This window comes from Mesoplodon densirostris, chromosome 14 (assembly GCF_025265405.1).
Source record: "Mesoplodon densirostris isolate mMesDen1 chromosome 14, mMesDen1 primary haplotype, whole genome shotgun sequence".
NCBI lineage: Eukaryota > Metazoa > Chordata > Mammalia > Artiodactyla > Ziphiidae > Mesoplodon > Mesoplodon densirostris.
In genome coordinates this window covers 38,588,201-38,605,052 of record NC_082674.1, presented here as the reverse complement: position 1 = coordinate 38,605,052, position 16,852 = coordinate 38,588,201, and the positions used below count along the sequence as shown (strand labels likewise).

At 41.8% G+C, this 16,852-nt stretch overlaps 1 protein-coding gene across 6 annotated transcripts in view; it reads right to left on the bottom strand.

Annotated features, from left to right (window-relative positions):
• Nucleotides 1–2,779, bottom strand: part of SOCS5 (suppressor of cytokine signaling 5) — a 61,527-nt gene extending 58,748 nt beyond the window's left edge. For 3 of the 6 annotated variants that reach the window (XM_060117652.1, XM_060117655.1, XM_060117651.1), the window contains exon 1: nt 2,257–2,443. The gene's annotated coding sequence lies outside the window, so the exon portion shown is untranslated. Of the gene's footprint in view, nt 1–1,428; nt 1,677–2,256; nt 2,444–2,590 lie in introns of those variants that run through there. The other 3 variants (XM_060117653.1, XM_060117656.1, XM_060117657.1) reach the window with 2 other exon arrangements.
• Between the last annotated feature and the right edge of the window lie 14,073 nt (nt 2,780–16,852).

The following is a 16,852-nucleotide window of genomic DNA, read 5'->3' as shown; positions in this document are numbered from 1 at the left end:
TTTGTCTCTTCCCAATGAGAGGGGAACATCAGCACTTCCACTAACACTGCAGCATACTGTTTTAAACTTTGCAATAAAAGGTCATCTTGTTTTATGTCACTTCATGCATAAAAGTAGTCAACCCAAACTTCCCCATCCTTAGAAGGGAGCAACATCACCCATAATCCTAAAACCACTTACAGTTGGCACTAGAATGCTTTAGAAATAAACAATGTGAATGTCATAAAGTAGAAAAACCCTGGACTACAGTTCAGAGACCTGCCCACCAATCCTGGCTCATCTCTAGCTAGAATTTTAGTCCCTTCCACTGGTCTGGGTCTCGGTCTCCTGATCTGCAACATAATCATATCCATGGTCTACTCTTCCAGCTCTAAAAGAAATGTGACTCATACACATACATCTTTTTTCCAAGCTTCCCATTCTCATTCTGTTTAGTTATTACCACTACTTTGCAGGCATTAAGGGTTATTTTTCCTTAGTTTTACAATGGGAGAAAACAGCCCATTCTAAACAAAGGTGACCACTGGTTTGCCATAGATGAGTCTGAAGGTGCATAATGTAAAAGCTATTCTAATGTTAAAAGGTGTTAGGTTTCAATATTTTAGGCTACTATTTTGTGTGCCAGTACATTCTCCCTAAAGACGGATAGTAAAATTCAAGGACAATAGGGAGAAAAAATTTAATTATCCATTATTTATTCAATAACTAAGAAGGTGCCAACTGAATATATTAACACCTTTTTGCAGAAATGTTTTCTCTGATGAATTACATTTTACAGCAAAGGGAAAATATAATCTACAAAATTTTCTCATACATGTTTAAGTGCTCCCTTTAAAAAAAAGCTTTTATTTTGTAAATTGTGAGGAATTAGTAAGATAACATATATGATTAAGAAAAGATTAAAAAGCTAGCTGTGCACTTCTTAGCTTCCTCTTCTCAGTGACATGAAGAACCTCCGTGGGCTGCCACAGAGGTGGATTCTGTGGACCAACCCTGGTATACATTTTCTATGTTCTTAACTCTCAAGAGCGTTATGCAAATACAAGATTATTAAAATTAAACTAAGCATCTGACATTAAGATTCCCAAATTTGCCTACTGCTTTCTAGAGCTGCTAGCTTACCAACATCTTCCCAGTCCAACACTTAAAAAAGTTAAAATTGCATGACCTTGTAAAGAAACAATTAAAAGCAAGGGAAAGAGAGCATGTGAATTACTTATTAATCTTCTAGAATAAAAGCCAGTAGCAAACTGTAATAATAGAGTCCAGTCTAAATGTTAAGTTGGAAGTAAGCTACTGCTATGGATGGAGAGACCTGAAGAAAGGATCTTCAGCAGATGGAGAAGCTGCTACAAGAATTTCAAGGTGCAGTTTGAGAATTTCCAGCAAAACTAGTAACTGGTAAAACACCATCGAACGCATACATACCTTTTAAAATAAAAGATAACTGCCAAGGTCCACCTTTTGGTTGGAATCACCTCGTGATTCCAATACCCCGACCTCTCAAAGTTCAGAACCAAGCAAGTTGTGTGCTTAAACTGTTTCTGAGCATCCTTTTTTAAATGCAACTCCCTCTCCAGAAAGTCACTTCGCTTCTGCTGCTTGAATCCCCAAATCCCAGCACCAAAGAATGTTAGGACCCCAAGTAGTTGCAAGAGGGTCTTCCAGCGCCCGCCTGCGCATCCCTTTCCACCTCGGGTTAAACTCCGGAGGTGCTCCAGTCACTTCCCCCATCCAAGCTCCCCAGTTCCCTCTCTCATCTCCGGATGAACCTATCTTGTCGTCGACCTTGAGGACCCCCGGATCGGAGCCTTAGAGCCCCAAGTGACTTGGCGGGTGCCCCCTCCCCTGCAGCGCGCGCAAATACCCCCCAGTCTCCGGTGACCTCCCCCCCGATTCACCACGACCCAGATCACGAACGCCCTCCGGCTAGCCCGGAGCGACCCCCTTCCTCTCAGGGGCCCTACGTTCCTCCAACCAGAAAAACAATTCAACGAAATGCATCAAGAGCCCACTGAGCGCAAGCTCCCACTACGCGCCGCACGGTCTGCACGGGGCTCGCGGCCCGGGTCCGCCGTCCCCTGCCCGTCGTCCTCTTCTCGGCCAGAGGGCGGGCGCTGCCTCCGCCCGGGGTGTGGAGGCGCCGGCCGGAGGCGGACTGCGCCGGGCGCGAGCACCGGGGGCCGGAGAGGCGGCCGCTAACGGCTGTGCGGGGGCCAGGGAGCACTCAAGGGCCGGGCCACCGGGGACACTCACCGGTCCGGGCGCGCGGGGCGGCCTCATCCAGGGGCACCTGCAGCCAGGCAGGACGGGCCCGGACGGCGTAGTCACCGAGAGGGCGAGTCCGCCCGCCCGCCGGTCCCGTCCCGTTCCCTCCGACTGCCCGAACGGGCGCAGTCTCGCTTCCTCCGGACGGAGTCCGGAGACCCCAGCTCCGCCGGATGCCCCCGCCAAGCCCCCACCCCTTTCCCCGGCCACCTCCCCCTCTTCACCCTTTTCCCCTCCCCCCTCCCCCCAACCCCCACCGGAATGGAAAATACCTCCCGGGGCGGGGGGCGGCGGGGGCACGCCTCTCTGAAGGGCAGCCTACCGTGACCAATAGCAGGCGGAGCTCTGGAGGGGCGGGATTCCTAACGGCCAATCCGAAGGCGTGTAGGTGAAGGCCGAAGGAGGGAGGCAGGGAGCGAGAGCGGGGAGGCCCGGGAGTCAGGGAGGTCCGGCCGCTCGGGTGCGCGCTGTGCGCGGCTGCCATTTTGGAGTCGGGCCGCTGCGACGGCGGCCGGGTCCGGCCCGGGGGAAAGGGAGGAGCCAGTCAGGTGGGAGAGAGGGGGTCACGTGGGCTTGAGAGGCGGGATAAGGCGGGCTGCGGCCGGAGGGGAGGGGTTGGCGGCGACGAGTCACGGGGGCTGAAGAGGGTCACGTGGTCGGAGAAGGTCCAGAGGTGGGCTTGGGGGCGGAAGGTCAACCTTGAGGTGGGAGAAACCGGCAAGCTTTGTGCCTGGTTTCAACTCTGTTAGGGAAAAGGAAAGGAAAAATGTTGAATGGAGGGCGTGAGTGCCCGGTCGGAAAATGTGAATGAGTCTCCCTAGCTCCCTCCAGCAAGGAGCCTCCCTGTTACTAAAGTCCAAGATCCACGGGAACCAGGGCACTTCGTTTAATTCAAGCATTCCCATCCCCACTCCCAGCTGTCACAAACGTGACTCAATGATCAGATGGAGGAGTGTCTCCCACTTTTTGCTTGCACTCTGTATGGAAGGGCCCCCGCCCTAGAAATGGCTGAAAGAATAAAAGCTTAGTTGAGGCATTGTGCCGACGCCAGGACAGGCCATCTGGCCTTATAGAAGCCTTGTCGTCATTCACAAACTTACCCGCTACTTCGGTGTTAGACATACCCCTGATCGTATTACAACGCCTCCAGACAGAACAAAACAAAGTTGACTATGAGACCCTGTCTAGTTCTCATCCTTATTTAAATTCATGCTTCCAGTACAGGCTAAATTATACTCCTTACTAACCCACTGTAAGTGCTTCTCTTAAGGCTACCAGTGACAACCATATGATCGAGTTCAAGGATCACTTTTTCGTTCTTATATGATCTCTTTTGCAGTTGATTATATGGACTACATCCTTTTTCTCCTCCCCAAAGTATCCCTCACCCCAGTTTACCTAAGACCATAAACCCTCAGATTGTATTTCTCTTCAGTTAACCTTTATAAATCGGTTCTGGTTGGCTTTTTAAGAGTCCCAGGATCTGATCCTCAGTTGGTGCATAGTCATTCTACTGCACATTAGGTGGTCTCACCATTTTGATGGCTGAGTGTACCTTTAATGAGATCCCGATCTGCATACCTAAGTGCTTTTGGGTATCTCCACCTGAATCTAATCTTGACATATCCAAATCAGAACTCAAATACCTATTAAGAAGACCACAAACCTGCTCCTTCCCATCTGTTCTTTATCTTCTTTGATAACATTACCATTCATTCACTTAAGCAAACCAGAATCTTTGAGCAGTCCTCCAGGCTACTCCCTCACTGCTGTAACACTTCCCTACCCCTTTGAACTTTGTCATGCTGATTATATTTACTAAATGCCCTTTTGTCTCAATTTCTACAGCCACTGCCTCACCTGGGCCATTTATTCATTAACCCAGTATTTACTAAGCATTTTACAATGTTCCAGGCATTTTTTGAGGTGCTCAGGATATAGTGGTAAACAAAACGGACAAAGTTCCTGAGTAGGGTGAGACAAAGCATATATGAGTAAAGTAGCAAATAAATAATTCAGGGGTGATACCCAACGTTCATAGCAGCACTATTTACAATAGCCAGGACATGAAAGCAACCCAAATGTCCATCAACAGAGGAATGGATAAAGAGGATGTGGTACTATATACAACGGATATTACTCAGCCATAAAGAGGAATGAAATTGGGTCATTTGTAGAGACGTGGAGGGACCTAGAGAATGTGGTACAGAGTGAACTCAGAAAGAGAAAAACAAATATCATATATTAACACATATTTGTGGAATCTAGAAAAATGGTACAGGTGATCTTATTTGCAAAGCAGAAATAAAGACACAGATATAGAGAACAAATGTATGGATACCAAGGGGGTAAGGGGGTGGTGGTGGGAGGAATCGGGAGATTGGGATTGACACATACCCATTATTGATATTATATATAAAATAGATAACTAATGAGAACATAGTGTATAGCACAGGGAACTCTACTTAGTGCACTGTAGTGACCTAAATGGTAAGGAAATCCAAAAAAGAGGGGATATATGTATATGTACAGCTGATTCACTTTGCTGCACAGAAAAAACTAACACAACATTGTAAAGCAACTATACTTCAATAAAAATTTTAAAAATAAAATAAATAAGCTATATCTCTTAAGGATAAAAAATAATTCAGGGGTGATATGTGCTATAAAGATCTCCCCCCGCCCCAGAAAAACAGGGAAAACTGCAAGAATCTCCCAAAGTTGTTGCCCAGCTCTTTGCCTCAATCTCCCCCACCCCGCTCCCCCATGCCCCTCGGCATCCCCACCCTGCTCAACACCTTCTCATCCTTTCCTCTTATTCTCAAAGAAAAGATAGCCCTGATCCTTTCAACTGGAGTGATTTTCTTTCCTTTCATCTGCCAGGACTTCCCTCTATCTTTATGTTACAGCTGCCTTAATACAAATCCCCCAACTAGGAGATAGCTACTTTGAGGGCAGGGATCACACCTTATACATTTTTATGCCTCCACAGGGCCTTGGCTCAGAATAGGTGCTCACAAAATGCGTGTTGAAATGAACTGGTGAATCCCCTGACCCCTGAATCAGGCTGCCACAGAAGCATCTCCAGCTCAGTCAGAGTGATAGGTCAGTGAGCTCATCTATTGGAGTGTAGAGGCAGTTATGCCTCATGGCAGGGGGCAGGGTAATAATGAATGAGATTATGTCTGTTGGTCCCTTCCAGGCCTGGAATTCCATGATGCTGTGCCCCATGTCATGCAGGAGTTGCATCATAAGCACTACTTTACTTGACAGTGCCTAGTACATGTGGGCAATTTAGAAGTATTCTTTGTTTCTGATGACGAGCTTCATTCAAACCCAGAGCACTCTGGGTGAATTGCCAGGAGAGCTCTGCAGGAGAAGAATTGCAGTTGCCACTTGACTCTATTTCCGGGCCCTTGGGTATTGCACCCCAACAGGGAGTGAGATGTTGCCAGTTCCGTCATAGTCATTGTAATTAAACCCAAGTTCTGGCAAAGGGCGGTGCGTAATTATGAAGTATTATTATGGTTTTTATCATTATTAGGCACCCAGCTGCCCAGCCCAGAAAACCACAGTAGTAAAACACAGAGAAGCCAAGCTCCTCTCCCAGCTGGCATGAATCAATACCAGGTGTATTGGCACACAGTCCTGCAGCTCCACTCATCAAAATGAAACCTTCTGTCCCCTCTTTTTGGCAAGATAAAATTTTAAATGAATGAAAAGAGGAAATGTAAAGAAAGACCTTGCCACCACCTCTAAATGGAGTTCCTTTTTCCCATGTCCCCTGAATGACCTCTTCTCATCTACATATTTATTGTGTAAATCTTTTTCAACTTTATCCTTGACCTGCCAGCTTTCTAAACATCATTCTACAATGTCTCCAGAGGATGTATTAGTTAGGGTGGGAGTACAGAGTGCAGAAAAGAGTGCTTTTACTTTCAAGAAACTTATAATACAGACTAAATAATTCAGCAAATATAGTCAGGCTTGACAAGGCATCTGCCTTTTATTGAGCGCCTACTCAATGCCATACTTGGCATTTTCACATATGCTAACTGACTTGATCCACACCACCCTGCAAGGTGGGTTTTATTATCCTTATTTTCTTCAAGGTCTCAAAGACTTAGTGACAGAACTGAGATTCTAACATAAATATACAAATTTGGTGACTGTATACTCATGGTAGGTGTGTCCACACTGGGAGATGAATATAGGTATCAGACACCACCTCCTTCTGTCAAATTAAAAATGGTTTTTTGAACAAAATAGATTTTAAGCTGAGCATTGAAAGGACAATTCAGAAGTGATGCTGAGGGAATGGTGCCAAACAAGGAGGCCAAATTGGCCATAAGCCTAAAATCAATCAATAAGGAGAAAGATTTCTTGTTCAGCGATGAGTCATATTATATTCTTCAAGTACCTTTATTATCTCAGTTCTTCCAAATGAGGAAGTCAACCCAGGTGGTACAAGGGTGGGCTGAGGATGGAGGAGGGTGGTTTGGGGAGGGAATAAGTTTTTATATGGAGGACTCCCAAATCGCCCATAAACTGGCACATTGGGCACTGGCTTCTGAAACAACTGGAACCATGGCAGCTTTCTCTGATGCCTATCAGTTGTTTTTAACTGATGTATGTAGAACAATTCCTCATTCTCTTATTTCTTCTAAAACAATTGATTAATAATTTTTAAAAAACTATTTAGCACTATGTTGTACAAGGCAGTTCACTTCTATTTTTAGTGGGGTTTTTTTCAAGGAGTTTAAGATTCAATAAAATGAACCTGTTTAAAGTGTACAGTTTGATCTGTTTTGAGACACGTATACCCTTGTAACCACTATTGTAATCATGAAATAGAACATTTACATCACCCCCAAAAAGTTCCCTTGTGCCCCTTTTGCAGTTGGAATTTTAATACAACTTATATTTTGGTTACTCTAAACCTAGATCGCCAGCTTCAACCTTGCTTTCAAATTCTAGGCCCATACTTTTAGCTACCTACTTAACATATCCACCTGGATACTACACACAGGTACCTCAAATCAAACAGGATGAAAAGATAAAGCAAGTGCTTTATCTTAGCTACAAGAAAACCCCCATCTCCTACTTCCAATTCCCTTCTCAAATCATTTTTCTGTATTCTTCAATTTGGCTGAGGTAGTCGTCATCCACTGAGTCATATAAGCTAGAAAATTAAAAAAATAATCTTCACTCTTCCCTCTCTTCAACCTCCCAAAAAAGTGATTCTACGTCACACAAACATTTTGTCATCAGTCCTTTCCATTTCCAGTATCCTCATTCAGACACATCTCCCTCGCATGATCACAAAAAAACTCCTGACTAGTTTCTTCATGATCCAATTCATCCACCAGTCTGCCACTCTAATTTTCTTTTGAAAACCCAGATCTGACTGTTTAAAACCTCTACATTCAGAGACTGCCCAACTGCATACAATGTGGCACTGAAAATCTTTCACCGTATGGTCCCAACCTCCCCTCCTGGATTCCTCTGCTCCCTGCCACATACAGCATGCTATACATTTTCATCTTTCTGTGCATTTTCTCAGATCTCTGTCTGAAATGTGCCTCTTCCTCCACCGGGAAACTCCTCCAACTTTCACAGCCCCATTTATATGACTTTCCTCGGTAAAGTCTTCCCAGACTTCTCCAGATAAAAAGTCTTTCTGTCTGTTACACTTGACCTCCCATAGCATGCTGCATATACATTTATCACACTGAACAGACAAAGTGGTTAAATAGAACAGGAGAGCTGAGTCAGAAGATCTAGGTCTAACTTAAAAATCTCATTCACCACTTGCTGTGCATTTGAGGCAAGTCACATAACCTCTCTGAACCTCAGTTATTTAATCTATAAAATTGTGATAACACATAATAATAACCCCCTCATAAGACTCTTCTGATGATTAAATGAAATAATTATAAATGTGAATGTGATTTGTACTATACAGATATTAGAGCTATAATAACAAAGCTGTATCTTCTGATATATTGTGAGCTCCTTGAGTGCAAAACCAGCATCTGGTTATCTTTATATCCCTTCTACCTAACATAATGCTCAGACCTGCCTGTTGCCTAGACTGGTTTATGACATAAGTTACCATTTCTTGCAGAATCATATTCTCTCCGTTTATTCTCTTAGCCTACTTTGTACAATATAAAAGCCGATCATGACATCCTCATTTCTTTTTATAATTGTTTATTGCCTTTATAATTAAATAGTTTCATCAAAAGGTCTCTGAGGAAATGGAATATATAATCTATCCATGATTAATTTTAAATGCCTTTATTTTTATTCAACAAAAACTTTTTAGAGCCATTAAATGTCAGCCCTGTTCTAGGCACTGGTCATCCAGAGGCTAACAAGAGCCTTCACAGAACTTACATTAGAGTGGGGACAGTAAGCACAAACCAACAAATAAAGATGTTAATCTGTAGGGTCAAAGGTGCTACAAATAGAACAATGTTGAGAGTGGGGCTGATGGAACAGGAGTGGTCAGAGAAAGCCTCCCTGAGAAAGTGGCCTTTGAGCATCAGTAATGAGGAGACAATCCTACAGAAGGAAGGAGGAATAGCCTTCCAGGCAGAGGGAAGAGCACAGACAGAGGCCCTGAGACAGGAGAAGGCAGAGTAGATGTGAGGAACTGAAAGAAGGCCGACATGGTGTGGAGGAAGGGAGGGATAGTGGTAGGAGGTGAAGTCAAATAAGCAGACAGGGCTTGGAAGGGCAGGGTAAAGAGTTTAAATTGTATTCTAATTGTAATAGAAACCTCTGAAGGATTTTAAGCAGGAGTATGATATGATTTGATTGTTTTTTAAGAAGATCTCCCTAACTACATTTGGAGAATGCGTTCTGGGGGCGATGGGAGAGAGGATCAGAAAGCAGACTAGTGATTTTGGTCCAGACTAGAGATGGTGGTGGTCTGGATTAGGGTGGTAGCCTGAAGATTGTAAAGAGTAGTAGGTTTGGGTGTATGTTTGGCAGATAGAATTGACCAGTCTAACTGATGGATTTAGTGACAGTGAGTGAGGGAAAGACATTAAAGATGACCCTTAGGATTAGGAGCTAAGTAGTGAGGTGGATAAAAGTTCAGTTTACTGAGTTGACACAGTGCCTACAGAGGCGCTGTGTTAGGCTCTGAGAATACAAAGCCCACTAAGACACAGTACTTGCTCTCAAAAAACCCAGGCTAGTGGGGAGGTCTGCCTCCTACCCCGGTGATTTCTGTGGGATGTTTTAAGCACAATGTCAGAGCTCTGCATAGAGTACCCTGAGAGTGTCAGGAAGGAGCCCCTAGTCTAGTCCAGCTAAGTGAACCAGGAGGCCTACTCTCTTGGGAAGATAACTAGGGCACTTTCTTGGCTTTTGTGAATATGTGCAGCAATCCACATTCTAGATAAAGCTTTAATTTAACTCTTTATGAATAACTTTCCATAGTTGTCAGCAGCATCTTCCAGGATCTTGGATTTTTTTTTTAAGAGAAGAGGAAGGAAGGATATGGAAAAACAGCCAGTAGGTTAAAGATGCTGGACAGAGGCAAGGTGCTCAGCTAACAGGAATGGGAATCAGTATGGTCTGAGCTTCTGCTGTACCCGCCTACTCGTACCAGGCCAACAGTATGCCTTTGGTTGAGGATGAATTCAGATTTCTTCTTCTTTTTATTGTAATTGTAACTGGAACTTTTATGAAGTTACCATATGACTTCTGAATGACTGTTCTCAAGCTTTTTTCTTTCTGGTATTTATTTAATTTTTAATATTTGACCAGCTGATATATTCACATGTTTCAAAAATCAAAACAAAATTAAAAGGTATATGGTGAAAAATGTCCCTCCCACCCTGCTTCTTCCACCCCATTCTCCATGCCCACCCACCCTCATAGGTAGAGATAACTATTTATATTGTTTTCCCATGTGTCCTTACAGTGTTTCTTCACACAAATACAAGCAATTCTTCTTTCTTCTCTTCCTCCCTTCTTACACAAGAGGTGGCATATTATATCTCCTGATCTGCATCTTGCTTTCCCTCTGACAACCTCTCTTGGAGATCTTTCATATCAGTACTAAGAGAGCGTCCTCATTCTTTTAAACAGCTGCATAGCATTACACTATAGTTTATTTAACCATTCCCCTATTGATGAACATTTGGGCTGTTTACAATCTTTGTTATTTGTTACAAACAATGCTATGATGAATAACCTGACACGTATGTCTGCAGGTTTATCCATAGGATAAATCCCCAGAAGTCTCCGAAACACTTTAATAAAATCTTCTAAAGGAATATTCTAAGGTGGTATGACTAGATTTCCAAAGTAGAACCTTAGCTTTCCAAGGATTAACTCTCACGTTCCATTAAGAATAGTTCCTCATTCGTTGGCCTGTAAATTATATCTTTGTATTTTTTCCAAAAAGGAATTTTTAAAAATATTTATTTATTTATTTTTGGCTGCATTGGGTCTTCATTGCTGTGCACAGGCTTTCTCTAATTGCGGCGAGCGGGGACTACTCTTTGTTGCGGTGCAGGGGCTTCTCACTGCAGTGGTTTCTTGTTGCGGAGCACAGGCTCTAGGTGCGTGGGCTTCAGTAGTTGTGGCTTGCAGGCTTTAGAGCGCAGGCTCAATAGTTGTGGTGCACGGGCTTAGCTGCTCCGTGGCATGTGGGATCTTCCCAGACCAGGGCTCGAACCCGTGTCCCCTGCATTGTCGGGTGGATTCTTAACCACTGCGCCACTAGGGAAGCCCCAAAAAGCAAATTTAAAAAATATTTAATCTGTTTCTCCTGCAACCAGTAATAGCTGGCATAATGTTTTAAAAAAGAAGAAAAAAGAGAATAAAATTCTGCTTGATTATGCCCCAGTTAATGAATTTTAAGCTCTAGAAAATACTTGAGTTTTCTTAATTCAACCTATAGAAGCATCTCTAGAATGAAGTCTCAGATGGGACTGATGGGTTTGGAGTTGAGAACCTGTAAGGTATACACCGCCCCAAACAGCTCTAGTGCTACCCTAGCCCCAGGGTCAAATATCCTTCAGCCATTTTTTATTAGCACCCCTTTACATTTCTCTTTGTAATTCTTCAGTTTTCCATGGTTGCTTTTGGAAAATAGGTTTAATGGCTTGGTGAAATGGGTAGACTTCGGTAAATGTGCTTTATAACTGAGCCATATAAAGTAAGTATCCTGTCTTTACACTAGCCACCACCCATACTTTTTCTTATTTATTAGATTCCAGATACATGAGACCAGGATGGAAGAATCCTAGGGCACTTAATTTACATGAAATATTTAGGAGAGCATATACAGATGTAGAAATATGTACAAGTAACGTGTCAGTGAGAGCTGCCATTTAAAAAATATATGTATACATCTTAAGAAGATAGTCCGTCCATATTACTATCATTATTAGAAAATAAAATTATCTTTCCACATAGAACTTCTCTTTGGTTCCATTTTATGTGTGGGGAGGTTTGTTTATTTGCTTGTTCATTTTAATTGTAGCATGAAAGGAGGTATTTAAAAACAAACCATGAGGGACTTCCCTGGTGGCGCAGTGGTTAAGAATCTGCCTGCCAATGCAGGTGACATGGGTTCGAGCCCTCGTCCAGGAAGATCCCACATGCCACGGAGCAACTAAGCCCGTGGGCCACGACTACTGAGCCTGCACTCTAGAGCCTGCGAGCCACAACTACTGAGCCCACGTGCCACAACTACTGAAGCCTGCACACCTAGAGCCCATGCTCCGCGACAAGAGAAGCCACCTCAATGAGAAGCCCGCGTACCGCAATGAAGAGTAGCCCCCACTCGCCGCAACTAGAGAAAGGGTGTAGCAACTAGAGAAAGCGTGTAGCAACAAAGACCCAACACAGCCAAAAATAAATAAATAAATAAATTGATTAAAAGGAAAAAAAACCCATGAAATTGACAAGTTTTAGCCAACAGCCATCTAGAAAGCTTTCCTTAGCTCTAAAGCTCTCTTCCTCAGAAATCACAAAATCTACAAATTGTAGAACTAGAACTGTACAATATCTCTGAAGAGTATTTAGTCCCAGCTCTAACTGAAACTATCTTCAATTTTTTAAATGTCTCACATGAGGATTCTACAGTCTTTCTTTTGGCCATTACGCATCCCCCCCCTTTTTGTTTTTAAATTAATTTTTAAATTCCTTCCATATATTTTGGTTTCTCTATTTGCGATATTTATCCTTCAAGTTTTCATTAAGCACTAACTCTTCTATGTGAACATTAGGAAATGTCAATTATACATTCTCCTTTTTTCTCTTCAGTTGGTAAGACTTGGACTCTGTCTTTAGGAGATAGCCAGAATTCCTGCTTAAGTGAGGAATAATATTTGATAAAATTATTTGTGCATCTGGTCCCTGAGTATTTGTAGAGAACATCAGTTCTACTGACCACACTCTAATTTTGTTCTGGGGACTCTGGTCCTCCATACTCTCAGGGCTTGGGGAGAATAGCGATATCTCTACCCCCATGCCTCAGGGGTGAAACATGTGACCTAGGTCTAGGTCATCAGTATATCCTATTCCCCTGGTCACAGTGATCCATTCTAGATCTACTAGAAAAGTTGGCTCTGGATTTGAACCTAGAGGTAAGTAGCAGCTTGCATCCATATTGGGTACACGAGGTGAGAGCTTGCTCAAGAATGGAGCCAATGTTGAAGATGCTGAATTGAGAAATGGAGAGAGAAACCAAGTCCTAGGTCATACTGTTTGAGCCCTGGATCAAGCTTCACCTGAACCAAATACTCTAAATTATTCAGTTACATGAGCCAGTAAATTTACCTTTTTGACTAAGCTACTTTGGATTATGTTTTTCACCTCTGGAGAGCAAAGGATTTTTAGTTGATGCAACATCTTCAAACAAAATTAGACAAATTAAACTCACGTTGTTCCCACGGTTTGCCAAATTACATGATTTCCCCAGCTAATACACAGACTCCTTTCTTCTTGCATCTAGAGTGAATCTACCCTTGCAGCATACCTGTCTAGACACCAAACCAGAATTCTCTTCCCCTTCCCCTAAAGACTCCTCCAGTTCTATGTTTAAACCCAGCCCACTGGTGAAGTTAAAGAAAGAAGGGAACAGATGGCAACCTGATTCATATTCCTCTTATAGGGAATTAAGCCAATTTATTTTGGGGGTCAGTTCCAGTTCAGTTTCAGCAGTGAATGAGAGTTGTTTGAATCCATTTCTGGTTTAGGCCTGTAATCATCTGCAGTAATCCAAAGTCCTTCACAAGGAGAAAATATTTGGGGGAGTTAAAATTTTGTTCCAGTTTGACAGAACTATGTAACGTAGAATCAGGTTGCACCTGCCTTATTAGGCATTTTGTGCTAAAAGAGGTAGCATATGGGCAGGAGAGGGAGGTGATTAATAGTATACTTAATACTAAAATAATCAGCCTAGACTGCATCCATAATAAGCTGTGTCATAAAATCTAGTCTTTGGATTTGCTTTTAATATTTCTAATCCACATGAGAGCATATGTTGAAATATCATATAGTATCCACCAAATCACTAAAAGATAGGTTGAAACATACTTTGAAAATTTTGCCTCTTTTAGAGGAGCAAGTGTGAAAATTTTGCCTATTTTAGAGGAGCAAGTGTCTTGTAGATGAAACATTTATGGCCTGAGTTTGAAAATTTTTTCTAATTAAAGTGATAGTCTGTCAATATCTCAAGGCACTAAGACTTAGTGAACAATTTGGGGACATTGATTATCCTCTAAAATAAAAAGTAAAAATCTAGGTTTAGAATATCAACTGGACCTTTATATATATATATATATATATATATATATAATTATTATATACTTATAATATAAATAATTTCAAGACACTAACAGAATGTTCAGCTTGTTCCAGGATATTTTTTGTTAGTGGGTGGTATACAAACAAGAGATAGAAAGACAGATGCCATCTATATATTTTACAAAAACACCTCTTGCTGGTGCATGTGTAAGCAGGGAGTCAGATTTGACAAAATATAAAGAGATGTCTTACAGATAGCACACATGAGCAGAACAGGTCTTCCCAAACTGATGAGGCTGTAAAAGCAGTTGTCATGAGTATGTGCAAGTCTGTCACACCTGTTCTACAAGGAAATTCCCACTCATAAATATGAACCTTCAGAATCAGAGCCCAAGGCTAGCTGAGCTTAGTTCAGTTTTCCATTAGTGCAAGAGAGACCAAAATGGATTGCGTATCTTTTTGTGACTCTTCTGAAACTTTTGTGTTTCCCCCGTCTCTGTGCTATTTGAGGTTAAAGTTTAAGATGAAAATCCTCTTACTTGGTCCTCGAAGAAATAACCGTAATTAATCTTATAGCATTAAATTCATTGGTGATGTGCTTTGAAGGGGATAAACTCCTGCAAAAATAAACTACAAAAAGGCTTGGATATACAGAATTTCAATGCTCCAAATGATGTAATTTTCTATAATATTTAGCATGCCAGTTTTAGTTTGGTATTTGTATAATAGGAGATTTCGAAGAAAAAGCTAAAGAGAGGCTAATTTGCTTGGTGGTGCTTCTGTTCTTTTGTTCTTTTAGAATCTAAAATTAACCAACATCTGCAGTGTCAACAGGGACTCCATATGGTATCCAAGTTTGTGCTTTTGCTAAATAATGCATTTGAGGCAATGTAATCTGAGAGGAATTCTGAGGTGATAATGAGTAGACTGCCTTATATTATATAGCACTTTATGGTTTCAAAATGATTTAACAACTAGGACCTTTTTTGATCCTCACAACAACATTAAGAGGCAACAAGATCAGGTATTTCTTCTTATTGTCGAACAGATGAGAAGACAGAGGTCCAAAGTATGGAAGGGAGATGTCCAGAGTCACAAACTCGGTGAGTAGCAGAGTGAGAATGAAACCCTGGCCATCTGGTTCCTAATCTAATGCCCTTTCTACCAAATTACTAGGATCAAGTTATTGACAACTCAAGTTAAAATAGCATGTTTTCCAAATAATAGATCCCACAAACAACTCTGTAGGGAAATGGAAAGGACTCAATACCAGAAACTAAATAATAAACATGTATGTTAGTTTCCCAGAGTTTAATGGATTTCATTTGATCAATTAAGTTCACAGATGATTTCCACTGAAGTTCATCCTGGTTACTCTTGTGATTTCCTATTTTACCTACCAAAAAAAAGTTTTCATCAAAATGCTTTTTCTTCTGTGAAATCACACCTCATAAATCTTTATTTGTCATATTTAGAAAATTCAAAAACTTTCCAGTCAGAGATGTTGGAACTAAGTGTTTTCCTGCCAGTAATAAATTATAATTTACATCTAACTGAGTTTTGAAATATTTTGTCTCAAGTCAAACTTCTGTAAATGTCTACATTGTAGCAATCATTCAGGATTTCTAGGACAAGAAAGAAAGTAGTTTAAAGTCAAAGAATTTATTAGCTTGTGACTGATACACAGGCATAAATTTAGAAGAACCCTATTTTTGAAAGCATAAATAACATTATTGCCAATCCACTTTACAGAAATTTCTAGCTATGTAATATTACCATTTCTACTTTTAAATGCAGAGAAATTCAGAGGCTTCCATTTCTTCAAAGTTGGAGGATTAAAAATTACGAATGCTGACATTCTTGAAGAGGAACACTGTGAGTTTGTTATAACAAAAGGTACTGGCGTTTGCAAACATTGATAGGCAGATAGCTTTCCAACAAGTGGAAACACAGAACTATCCTGGCAAAAGGAGCAGCCAGCAAGCATTTTAATCGTGATTTGGCTCAGTCTATGCTGGTTCTGACTTCACAGAAGTTCATCATTAGGAAGCACCTTCTCCCAAATGGAAAGCTGGCAAGAAGCAACACTTGAGATTGCTGACACCGAAGCAACCAGAGCTTACATAAAACTGAAAAAAAATTTTTCCCATTATTGTTTGGATATGTCTCAAAGAACCCCAAACAGAAAAGCAATATTTAAATTTGATATTGTCCAAAATATTCTTGCAACTCTAATACCCTACCTACTCCATGTCCAGGATTGGTGGAAATACACTAAGCATTTTTGAAAAGGCCATCTAACCGAAGCAGAAGAATGCTATCTTTCCACACATGAGCATACTTGGATATGGGAGTGAAAAAGAAGAGAAACTGGGAGAAAGAGACAAAGGGAATGACTTGGAATGTACTTTGCTAGAAACAAGTAATTGGGAGGAATTGGGGGGAGTTGGAGAATTTGGGTAGAAAAGCCTTCAGAGAGGGGAGGTTTAAACCATTTGACTAGGCAATAACTCCATCTGGCTAGTAATGGGCATCTGTAAGGAAAGAGCCAAGGGTGATAGAAGGGAGTGACTATGGTGGTACCATTTGGAGGTAATCTGACTGCGGAGAGATGGCGAATGCAGAGATGGGGACAAGGCAACAGCAGGAGGAAGGGAAGTGATGAGAACCCAGACTGCAGTTGTTTTTTCTTTGCTTATTCAGTCAAATCTAGATTTTCTCTCCCCTCTCCTACCATCTCTACACCTCTGCCCACCACTGCAAGAAAAATCTGTGTTCACAGGCCCAACTTTGTTTAACTTAGTCC